Source organism: Ailuropoda melanoleuca, chromosome 13 (genome assembly GCF_002007445.2).
Source record: "Ailuropoda melanoleuca isolate Jingjing chromosome 13, ASM200744v2, whole genome shotgun sequence".
Classification (NCBI taxonomy): domain Eukaryota; kingdom Metazoa; phylum Chordata; class Mammalia; order Carnivora; family Ursidae; genus Ailuropoda; species Ailuropoda melanoleuca.
Window position 1 is genome coordinate 11402972 of NC_048230.1, and position 13310 is coordinate 11416281.

Genomic DNA, 13310 nt, shown 5'->3' on the forward strand with positions numbered 1-13310 from the left:
GGGCTTATAGGTGATACTAATGGCCTTGGACTATCATCTTGGAGATGATAGGGAATCCTGAAGGATTAGAAACAGGGAAGTAAAAGGATCAGATTTGTGTGTCAGAAAAAAGACAGCAATCATAATGATGGAAGAGCCAGAAGAAGGTCCAGAATCATGCACTCTTAGCTATGGGAAGGAAGAATACAGAAGAGGCCTGCTAAACCGTCATGATCACCTATACATTTTGATGGACAGAGGTTCTTTGTATCACAAAGTTAACCCTACAGTGCACCAAATCCCCTTTAAGCCTTGGTAGCTTCAAATTTGGTAGGAGGCCTTCTAGCATACGGAGCTATATGAGGCCTAAACCCGGTCCAAAAAAATCCTAAGAGGCGATATACATTGTGATCATTTTTAAATTGCAACTACTTCCTTAATAGAGATGTGGGGTCCAAGCACCTTCCTTTCATTTTTATTTTTTTTAAGATATTTATTTATTTGAAAGAGTGAGGGAGAAAGAGCACAAGCGGGGTGAGAGGCAGAGGGAGAAGCAGGCTCCCCCACTGAGCAGGGAGCCTGACGTGGGGCTCAATCCTAGGACTCTGGGATCATGACCTGAGCCAAAGGCAGATGCTTAACCAACTGAGCCATCCTGGCGCCCCTGTTTTGTTTTGTTTTAAAAGATTTATTTATTTGAGAGAGAGAGGGCACATGCAAGTGAATGAGTGGGGGAGCGGCAAAGGGAGTGGGATAGAATCCTCAGGTAGACTCCCTGCTAAGCATGGAGCCTGACACTGGGCTCTATCCCAGGACGCTGACATCATGACCTGAGCTGAAATCAAGAGTCGAGCACTTAACTGACTGAGCCACCCAGGTGCCCTATAAGTACCTTTCTTTTGAATCTGGTTAGAGTGTGTCTGCTTCCACAAGTAGAGTCCAGCAGAAGTGATGCTAGGTCAGAAAAGGCCATACAGAGTCCATTTTGTTCTCTGGAATTCTCACTCTTGGATTCCTGAGCCACCATGTTAAAAAGAAGAACCACCCTGAGGCAACCATGCTTTCAGAAATCTCAAGCCACAGGCAAAGACTATGTGTAAGCACTCCAGTCAAGAGTTCCAGCTGAGTACAGCCTTTGAGTCATACCAGCTCAGGTGCTAGTTATTTCAGTGAAGAAACTTCTGGATGATTCCAACTCCAAGACATTTGAGTCACCCTCAGCCATTCCAGTGTTCTCAGATGAGGGCTCAAACGTCACAGAGCTGAGACAAACATCCCTGTTCTCTGTCTGAATTCCTGACCCACAGGAGCAAAATAAAATGATTGTTAATGTATCACTAAAGTTGAGTGGTTTACTATACCACAGTAGATTACTAAAGTTCCCAGGAACCCATCACCTTAGGCTGCATATTGAACCTATTCCCTTTCAGGGCTACATATTGCTAAGAATAAAATGTATTCATGAAAATGATACAATTCATAACCCGTACTGGACAATCTTCCTAACTTTCTGATGATGGCTCTGCTACACTACCTATAACAGTGAATTGCCCAACCATAGAGTATCAGCATAAGCCCAATGATTTTTGTCCTACATTTGAAGAATCTTTTTCAGAGCCCTCCTACTCTAAATCCACATATTCAACACCCATTAGCCACAGACCAAAAAATCACACGGACCTCATAAAAAAGATTGTCGAGGGACACGTATGGCAGGCACCACACGTCATAGAGGCAAAATGACTGCGTCCTGTACTGTAATCACCAAAGAACAGCGCAAGGGTTTGCCATCAAGTTCTTGTCGCTTGGGGGATGCAGATAGGAGATTCGGCCCAATTCTCATTCCTCTGTACTATTACCCATATCCGTAGAAAACTTGGGCTGATTCCATTGTATATAATAAAGGCTTAAGGGTTATTCTTGGAAAGACAGTCACATAATAATAACAATACAGTGTGAGAAATACCGGGATAGTTTGCACAGGACATTGTGGGAGGGCTAAAGAGGAGAAAATGAGTTGGTTTGGGATGTAGTAATGCTATAACGATTCCAATGTAGGTCAGTTCTCAAAGTATTTTTAGTTGCAATGAAATGCATAGGAAAAGAACACTTGAACAGATTTACTTGAATAACTTTAAATAGGTTCATTTTGCCATGACACTACACCTCTAATTTCTGGGAAATTTTCTAATTATCAGAATGTAAAAAAGACAGGGGAAAATGTGAAACAAACTTGTAGTTCTTTAATTGTGACAGTGAAAAATTTTGACTTTTTCAATGAACTAGAAATAGGAGCAAGGTAAACTATATGCAAAGTGATATAGTCATATAATAATGACTCTTGAGCCAATCTGAGAGAAATACTACTATCCTGCCTTTGTGGGATCCAACTCCCTACCAAACGTTTTAGTTAAAATATACAAATGAGGGGCGCCTGAGTGGCTCAGTCGGTTAAGTGTCTGCCTTGGCTCAGGTCATGATCCCAGGGTCCCCACATTGGGCTCCCTGCTCAGCGGGGAGTCTGCTTGTCCTTTTCCCTCTGCCCCTCCCTCCGCTCACACGCTCTCTCTCTCAAATAAATAAATAAAATCTTTTTTAAAAGTTGTAATAAAATAAATAAACAAATGACGCAGATATTTAACTTAGACGACAAAATCTATAACGAACCCATGCACTGAGGTTAACAGCATACTGAAGAGTTAGGGTCCAATTTTGGAATTTGTTTGTTTGTTTAAGAGACAGCATGGGGGAAGGAGCAGAGAGAGAGGGAAAGAGAGAATCCTGAGATCACCTCCTGAGCTAAAATCGAGTCGGATACTTAACCAACTAAGGTACCCAGGCACCCCCTAGTTTTGGATTTTTTAAGTATGGTGTATCTATAATATACACAGACCGATGTGGGAAAGGTTTCAAGTGTGGAAAAAAAAAAAACCTTGATAATTGTTTATGATAGTTGAATACAAGAGAGTATATTAAAAAGAGAGAAAGAATGTGTATTCCAGAAGAAAAAAACTAAGAGATCACATTATAATCTACCCTGTAACATCTCTTATAATGATGTCATATGTCAATTATATCATGTGTGGATGGCTTATCTCCCCAACTGGCCCATAAACATCTTGAAGACTGGACAATAAATATTATGTATTTCAGATACCAAGCCTAGTGCAGACATAAGGTGAGCATTTAGTAATTATATTAATAAATGAATAGGCCTTCCTACTTCCCTTCAGGGGGCAAACCACACAGTTGGCTGTATTGCAAAGTATCTACTTCCTTTATTCTCGAATTTTCAAAAACATACACTTAGTTTGTTCCTTTTTTTTTAAGATTTATTTATTTATTTGAGAGAGAGAGACAAAGAGCACAAGCAGGGGGAAGGGGCAGAGGGAGAGGGAGAAGCAGACTCCCCGCTGAGCAGGGAGCCTGACAAGGGGCTCAATCCCAGGACACTGGGCCTGAACCATAGGCAGATGCTTAACTGACTGAGCACCCCGGCATCCCTATTTTGTTCCTTTATAAAAAAATTGTGGCAAAATACACATAACATTAAATTTACTATCTTAACCATTTTTAAATGTACAATGCATTGACATTATGTTAACAATGTTGTGCAATCATCACCATACCCATTTCCAGAACTTTTTCATCATCTCCAACAAAAATTCTATACCCATTAAACAATAATTCCCCATTTTCCCCATCTTTCCAGCCCCTGGAAACCTCTAATCTGTTTTCCATCTCTATGAGTTTGCCCGTTTTAAGTACCTCATGTAAGTGGAATCACGCATATGTCCCATTGTGCCTGGTTTATTTCATTTAGCATGTTTTCAAGGCTCATCCATGTTGTAATGTGTATCAGAATTTCATTTTTTAAAAAAGATTTAGGGGCGCCTGGGTGGCACAGCGGTTAAGCGTCTGCCTTCCGCTCAGGGCGTGATCCCGGCATTATGGGATCGAGCCCCACATCAGGCTCCTCTGCTATGAGCCTGCTTCTTCCTCTCCCACTCCCCGTGCCTGTGTTCCCTCTCTCCCTATCTCTGTCGAATAAATAAATAAAATCTTAAAAAAAAAAAGAATTTTTAATTTTTATTTTTTAATTTACTTTTTTAAAAAATATTTTTAAAATGTTTTTATTTTAGAGAGAGAGTGCGAGTGAGCCAGTGAGCAGGGGGAGGGGCAGGCAGGGAGGGAGAGGGACAGACTCTGCTGAGTGTGAAGCCCTACGCAGGGCTCCGTGCCATGACCCTGAGATCACAACCTGATCCAAAATCAAGAGTTGGACGCTCAACAGACTGAGCCACCCAGGCACCCCTAAAGATTTTACTTTCAAGTAAAAATGTGGGGCTCAAACTTAAAACCCTGAGATCAAGAGTTGCATGCTCAACTGACAGATCCAGCCAGGTGCCCCTTCCAGTTGTTTTTTTGTTTTTTACCCCTTTCATTAGTTTTTAAGGCTACATAATATTCCATTGTATGTATATAACATGTTTGTTTATCCATTCATTTGTCCATGGCCACTTGGGTTGTTTCTGACTTGTGGCAATTGTGCGTGACATTGCTATCGACATAAGTATATAAACTTTTGTTTGAGTCCGTTTCCAATTCTTTTAGATATATACCTAGGAGTAGAATTGCTGGATAATTTGGTAATTTTACCTTTAACTTATGGAGGAACTGCCAGACTGTTTTCCACAGCAGCTGTACCATTTTCTTACTTTTTTTTTTTTTTAAGATTTTATTTATTTATTTGACAGAGATAGAGACAGCCAGCGAGAGAGGGAACACAAGCAGGGGGAGTGGGAGAGGAAGAAGCAGGCTCATAGCGGAAGAGCCCGATGTGGGGCTCGATCCCACAACGCTGGGATCACGCCCTGAGCCAAAGGCAGACGCTTAACCGCTGTGCCACCCAGGCGCCCCAGCTGTAGCATTTTCTATTACCACAAGCCATTCACAAGGGTTTCAGTTTCTGCATGTATTCACTAACACTTGTTTTTTTCCATTTTTTTTCATTTTTTGGATAATAGCCATCCTAATGACTGTGAAGTGTATTAAAATATTTTTGTGTTGCACCAAAATGCACATTAGAATGATGAGCTAGCCCAATAAGAAGAGAAAGTGTAGGGGCACCTGGATGGCTCACTTGATTAAGCATCTGCCTTTGGCTCAGGTCATGATCCTGAGGTCCTGGGATTGAGCCCTGCATCTGGCTCCCTGCTTGGTGGGGAGCCTGTTTCTTCCTCTCCCTTTCCTCACCCCCCACTTGTGCGCTCATGCGTTCTCTCTCTCTCTTTCTCAAATAAATAAATAAAATCTTTTTTTAAAAAAAGAAGAGGGGCACTTGGGTGGCACAGCGGTTAAGCGTCTGCCTTCGGCTCATGGCGTGATCCCGGCATTCTGGGATCAAGCCCCACATCGGGCGCTTCTGCTATGAGCCTGCTTCTTCCTCTCCCACTCCCCCTGTCTGTGTTCTCTCTCGCTCGCTGGCTGTCTCTATCTCTGCTGAATAAGTAAATAAAATCTTTAAAAATAAAAAAAATAAAAATAAATAAAAAAAAGAAGAGCGAATATGTTAAATACATAGTTGAAGAGGCTAAAGTTATGTTGGAGAAAACATTTAGGCAATACACATCAAGAGCCTTAAAAATGTGCAAATTCCAACTTAATTTATAGATGGTTCCTCTCATGTTGAAATAGACATATGTATAAGGATGTTCAAAAAGCTTGTTTATGTGCTTATCAGTTTTAAAATATGAAGAGCAGCCCTTCCCCCCACCGACACAGCAGATAGAATCGTTCTATGCCTTTTGTTTTTAGTGAGAGGACACAGAAGAGGGAAACAAGGAGCCTTTTCTTTACTTTTGCATTTTAAAAGTCTAGGCCGTGCAGGGAAACAGAAAGAACTTATATGCATAGACAACACAGTAATTTGGTGAATAGAGCTTCTCCCTCTCTTCCAGTTTCCCTGGAAAAGACGAAAGAAAGAAGAGGGAAAACCCAAAGTAAAAAGTATAGGAACCTCGTAATGGAGGAAGTGCCCTACACCCTGTCCCCTGACCACAACTACCACTCACCTCCATACCTCCATATGGATCCTAGAGTAGATATAAAAAAGGTTTATGGTGGTCTGAGTGCAGAGGGTTTACTTTCATAAGCCGAGTCCAGAAAGGCAGTAAGAATGCATAGCGGGAATGGTTGGCTGATAAGCCCAGGCAGGTGAGCCTAAGACAACGTCACAGGGCCCCCCAGCATGATATGGGAGTAGTAGAATGACTCTCTTTAATTACCTGGGGGTGACCAGCATCTATGAAGGGCTTTGAACAGCCCAAGAATCGCTCAGAATGATTTCTATGCCCAAGAGCCTTACATGGCCTCCCAGAGCAGGTCACTGGCAACCTGTCACAGAGGCTGACAATTCCAAAATACCAGAGAGTGCCCATGAAGGAGGAGAGAGAAATTTGTCTCTTAAGAACCTCTGAGATCCAGGGGTGCCTGGGTGGCTCAGTTGGTTAAGCAGCTGACTCGATTTTGGCTCAGGTCACGGTCTCAGGGTCATGATCTCAGGGTTGTGAGATCGAGCCCCGGGTCAGGCTCCGTGCGGGGTATGGAGTCTGTGTAAAAGTCTCTCCCTCCCTCTGCCCCTTTCCCTAGCCCCCACCTTGGCTCACGTGTGCTCTTTCTCCGCAAAAAAAAAAAAAAAAGCACCTCCAAAAGGAGAAAAGTACAGCAGTGATGGGCATGGACCATGGCAAAGATCTAAACAGGACACTGTTCATCTTGAAGATGCTGATCATTAGCCAGATAAAACAGCTCCAACCCTTTTTAGTTCTAGGATCACATGACTCAAGATTCGAATTCCAGGGACAGAGAATCTGATTGGCTAGCTTGGGTTACATGTCCGCCTTTGTCCAAGGGAGTACAAGGCAATATAATCGGCTATTCACCAAGACTATATCAAGTAGAAAAGGGGTGGTTACCTAAAAAAGATAAATCAGATGATGTTACCAAAAGATGAGGTCAGGGAAGTCTGACAAGCAAAAACTACAGATCTGTACCATAGCTGAATTTACCAAATATATTTCCTGGGTCAAAGATACAATACTTTTTTTTTAAAATCAACCTTTTAAAGGCATAATTTACATACAATAAAAGCTGCACATTTTAAGTGAACAAGTTGATGAATTTTGACAAATGTACAAATGTATATAACCACTACCCCAATCAAGGTATACATTTCCAACTCCCCAGAAGTTCCCTGTGCCCCTTTGCAGTCAGTCTCTCCAACTGCCCCATCCCAGGCAACCACTGATGTGATTTCTAGGATTATTGATTAGTTTTGTCTGTTTGGGAATTTCATATAAATGGAATAATAATTCATTATTTTTAAATATTTCATTTTATTTCCTATTAACTTTTTTTTTTAAAGATTTTATTTATTTATTTGACAGAGAGAGACAGCCAGCAAGAGAGTGAACACAAGCAGGGGGAGTGGGAGAGGAAGAAGCAGGCTCCTAGCAGGGGAGCCTGATGTGGGGCTCGACCCCAGAACACCCGGATCACGCCCTGAGCCGAAGACAGATGCTTAATGACTGTGCCACCCAGGTGCCCCTCTTTCCTATTAACTTCTTAGCTATACATCTTTTTTATTTTTTCAGTGTTTTCTATAAGGCTAATAATAAGTATTCTTATTAGAGTCTATTTAGAGTCATAACTGTATCTTTTCCCATTTCCCACTTTCTACTTAACCCTTACCCCTACTTATGTGATACTTCCTGCTTCACAATGAAATAACTTGACAACAAATAAAAATTTACAAATAAATTTCCCAGCCCTCCTGTATTTTGCATGATCGTTCTCATATATTTTCCTTCTATATTTATTATAAACCCATCTTTCCTTTTTTTGTTTTAAACATTGTCTTTTAAATAAATTATAAGAAGAAAGAAACACTCTTTTCCACTTTCCTGCTTATTTACAACTCCTCATGCTCTTACCTTCCTTCCCAGAGATCCAGCTGTTTGGAAAGATATATCATTTTTGAAGACCAAACTTCTAAGTACTTTATACTTCACTAATTTACATTCCTGCCAGTAGTGGTGGTGATTTTCCTACATAACAATCATAGTAAGTTAGAAAATATAATGGACGGGTGCCTGGGTGGCTCAGTCGGTTGAGTGTCTGCCTCTTGATTTTGGCTCAGGTCATGATCTCAGGGTTGTGAGACTGAGCCCCGTGTCAGGCTCTGAGCAGGGTGTGGGGCCTGCTTAGGATTCTTTCTCTCCCTCTGCCCCTATCCCCTGCTAAAAAGAAAAAAATGTGTATTTGCATATATATATATATATAATAGGTATTATATATATAATAGAAGGAAAGATATATATTTTATGTATATATATGATAGAAGGAAAAATTGTAAGAGCAATAAAAACATGAACACCTGAAGAATAGAGTCAATAAGAAATGTGAAAGATAATGTCAGAAAAGCCACAAAACCAATCAAGGGATGCAAAAAAGGTTATTTTTACATTTTAAAGATTCTTTTAAAGAAAGGAGGGATGTGCTTTGTTCCCAGAGAGAAAGACAATATTGTAAAGATGTGATTTCTACTTTATTCTCAACAATTCCATGTCACAATTCCATGTCATTTTAAAAAAAGATTTATTTTGAGAGAGAGAGAGCATAAATGGGTGGCACGGCGGGGGGGGAGGGGTCCAGAGGGAGAAACAGACTCCCTGCTGATCTCAGAGCTGGATGTGGGAACTCAATGTGCGGGCTTGATCCCAGGACCCTGATACCATGACCCAAGCTGAAGTCAGATGCTTAACTGACTGAGTCACCCACACGCCCCAACAATCCCAGAGTCCCATGTTTGTTAGTTTTATGGTCAATACAGCATATAGTTGGACTTTACCTTAAAAAAAAAAAAAAAATATATATATATATATATATAACTGATATATATGATTGTGACCAGCCATCATGCTTTACATTTTCTACCATTGTATGTTCTTGTTTCCTTTCTTTTCCCTGTCCCTGACTTTGGCCAAATACATTTTTAAAAAAATCTGTTGTTTTTGAAGTACCACACCCTATTTCCATTTTTAGAGTGGTGAATTTTACCTTTTATGAAATAATAGTTATTTGTTATTATCCGATTATAAAAGTAATACATACATATGAAAGGAAGTTAAGAATACATAGAAAACTAGGAAAAGTTTTACTGTAATCCCACCGTGCAGATAACCGCTATTAATATCTTTAAACTTTTTGTGTTTTTAAATTTTTTTAAGGAAGTTGTTCACACTCCCCGTAAAAATTTCAATTAATACATGGGCACCATAGTGGACATCTTTTAGTTTTGCATGTCCTTATCTAGTTCTTCTTTTTCTGGTAACAATACCCTGATTTCCCTTTGGATAATTCTCTCTTCCACACTTTAAGTCCATGTGTTTCAGATGGGACTGACCTCACCGCCCCTCAGCTCCAAGGACTAGCACAAGACTCAGGTTTGGTCGGGATGATGACCCAGGCAAGGCTCATGGAAAACAATTCTGGAGCTTTGGTTGAAACTATCGGGAAAGAGAAATTCTCTTTCTCTGCTGTGACTCAAATTTAACAAATGCAATATGGTGAAAATGATGCTATGTGACTTCCAAAGACAGAGCTTCTGCTTGGCATTCTCCTTGAATTACTCATTCTGGAGTAAGCCAGTTACCATATTGTCAGGGTACGCATCTAACCTTGTGAAAAGGAGTGAGTGAGCCACCTTGAAAAGGGATCCCTCCAGTCTCAGTTGAGCTCCAGAAGACTGCAGCTCCACCTGACATCTTGACCGAATCTTCATGAGCAATCCTGAGCCAGCAAATGCTGCTCCTGACCCATAGAAACCTTGAGAGATAATAAATGTTTGTTGTGGTTTTAAGCCATGAAGTTTAGGGTATTTTGTTACGTGGCAATAGATAACTAATACAAGATTGGTTTAGGAATCCAGGCTTACGCCAGTGAGAACATAGCATTCCCAGGGAAACTCTATTAGTTTAGAAACAGGCATGCTACTTAACTGTCCCAAATCAACCAAAGGGATAGGCTTCCCTTTTTTTTTTTTTTAAACTGTCTTCCACTTACCCGTAAGCATGAAAACCTACATTCATATTGTAACTGGCAACCATCCTGCTATCATAAAGGAAGCCAATTTTAGGATGAATATAATATCACAGGGGGCAAATAAAGTGGGTCTTTGATAAAATTATTGAGCTATAGAAATAGCCATAAATCCCACCTTAACTTTACCTTCCGGTTATATGAGTCAAATCATTTTAGCCACAAAAGCTTTCTTTTGTTACCATATGTTTGATATAAAACGTCTCTATTTTCAAACTTTTTTAGCTATATTATTTTAGGTGTCGCTTTGGCTCGGTTTTTTTCTCTTCTCATCATGACTGCCTATGAATGGGAGAATTCACTATATTTAGTTTTATTTTGCTTAATCATACATTTATTCTTATTCTTGTTATTTTGGCTCATGCATTTTTTGTATTTTACTTTCCTGGTCTTTAGTAATTTTGAAGTCCTACATCAGTGGTTGTTGCAAATTGATGGCTTATATTCAGCCCACAGATCCAGGTGGGTTTTTGGTTTTATTTTTGTTTCTGCTTTGGCCTCATAGAGTATTTAAAATTTTTTGAGCTAATATTTAAAATTATGGTTATTTCACACAGAAATTCAGATATCTATCTAGCCGCACTTGAAAAACCAGATCTATGCTAAGGGGCTTCTAGTCTCACATGGCAACAATCATCTAGAACGCAATAGCAGCTGGCTCCCTAGAGGAGAGGTGTGCCCTCGGGTTCACCATAGTCCCCACTGTTTTGTGGGGTTTTTGTTGTTGTTGTTTTGTTTTTCCAAAGTGGAAAGTAAATCTCAGTTTATATTTATAATCTTTGCTTGCACTATTGTTTTCTTACGGTAGATTATGCCTCTGTTCCCATGGGAGATCATTTTTACTGAAGACCTAAGATATTGAATTGTGTCTCCTGCCCCCCATACATATGTTGAAGTCCTAACCCCCCAATGTAATGGTATTTGGAGATGGGGCCTTTGCGCAATAATTAGGTTCAGAGGAAGTCATGAGGGAATTAGTGCCTTTATTAGAAAAGATACCAGAGGGCTTGTTCTCTCTCTGTTCTATGTGAGGACACAGCAAGAAGGCGGCCATCTGTAAGCGAGGAAGAGAGTTCTCACCAGAAGATTATGCTAGCACCCTGTTTTCAGACTTCTAGCCTCTGGAACTCTGAGAAAATACATTTCTGTTGTTTGAGCCAACCTGTCTATGGTTTTGTTATGGTGGCCTGGGCTGAATAATAGCGCCATGTTTCAAGAAAAAAAAAAAGTAAGACTGCCCACTTCTATGTTACCTCTCTAACCCCTGTGGCCATTCGGCTTTTCAATTTCTTTCTTTTTTTTTTTTAAAGATTTTATTTGTTTATTTGACAGAGATAGAGACAGCCAGCGAGAGAGGGAACACAAGCAGGGGGAGTGGGAGAGGAAGAAGCAGGCTCCCAGCGGAGAAGCCTGATGTGGGGCTCAATCCCATAACGCCGGGATCACGCCCTGAGCGGAAGGCAGACGCTTAACCACTGTGCCACCCAGGCGCCCCCGGCTTTTCAATTTCTGTTTAAATTCTTTTTCTCCTTTACTTGTGGTTACCCATAAATTGTTAATAATTATAATATGAACCAATATTTTTCATAGCCATCAAGATACATTATCTATAATTTTGTTCCCTTATAGATGATTATATTATTTTATTTTATTATTTTATTTTATTTTATTTTATTTTATTTTATTTTATTTTATGGCTTAACAACAGGAATTTATTTTTCTCACAGTTCTGGAGGCTAGAAGTCTGAGATCAAGATGTCAACAGAGTTGATTTCTTCCAAGGCCTCCCACGTTGGCTTGCAGATGGCCACCTTCTCCCTGCGTCTTCACATAGACTTCCCTCTGTACATGTCTATGTCCTAATCTCCTCTTTATTTATTTATTTATTTTTAATTTTTTAATTTAAAGAAATTCCAGTATAATTTATGTACATTGTTCTATTAGTTTCAGGTGTACAATGTAGAGATTCAACAGTTCTACACATTACTCAGGGCTCATCATGATAACTGTGCTCTTAAGCCCCTTCACCTATTTCACCCGTCCCACCAACCACCTCTCCTCTGGTAACCACCAGTTTGTTCTCTACATGTAAGAGTCTGGGTTTTTGTTTGTCTCTTTTTTCTTTGTTTACTCTGTGTCTTAAATTTCGCATATGAGTGAAATCATATGGTATTTGTCTTTCTTTGACTGACTTATTTCACTTAACATTCTACTCTCTAGATCCATTCATGTTGTTGCAAATGATAAGATTTCATTCTTTTTTTTTTTTAAGATTTTATTTATTTATCTGACACAGAGAGAGAGACAGCCAGTAAGAGAGGGAATACAAGCAGGTGGACTGGGTGAGGGAGAAGCAGACTCCCAGCAAAGCAGGGAGCCCGATGCGGGGCTCGATCCCAAGATTCTGGGATCACGCCCTGAGCCAAAGGCAGAGGCTTAACAACTGAGCCACCCAGGCACCCCAGATTTCATTCTTTTTTATGGCTGAGTAATATTCCATTATATTTACCACCTCTTCTTTATCCATCCATCCATCACAGGACACTTAGGCTGCTTTTATAATTTGGCTATTGTAAATAATGCTGCAATAAATGTAGGTGTGCACATAACTTTTCAAATTATTTTTTGTATTCTTTGCATACCCAGCAGTGGAATTACTGGGTCATATGAGATTTCTAATTTTAATTTTTTGAGGAACTTCCATACTGTTTTCCACAGTGGCTGCACCAATTTACATTCCCACCAACTGTGCTTGATGGTTCCTTTTTCTCCACATCCTCACCAACACTTGTTTCTTGTGTTTTCGATTTTATCCATTTTGACAGGTGTGAGATGATATCTCATCATGGTTTTGTTTTGCATTTCCCTGATGATCAGGGATGTTGAGCACCTTTTTCTGTGTCTGCTGGCCAGCTCGATGTCTTCTTTGGACATGTCTTCTGCACATTTTTTAATTGGACTATACAGGGTTTTTCAGTGTTGAGTTGTATAAGTTCTTACTATATTTTGGATACCAACCCTTTATCAGATGTGTCATTTGCAAATATCTTCTCCCATTCCATAGGTTGTCTTTTAGTTTTGTCAGTTGTTTTCTTTACTAGCATAAATGAAATGCTAAAGCTTTATGCAGAAGCTTTTATTTTGATGACGTCCCAGTAGTTTATTTTTAC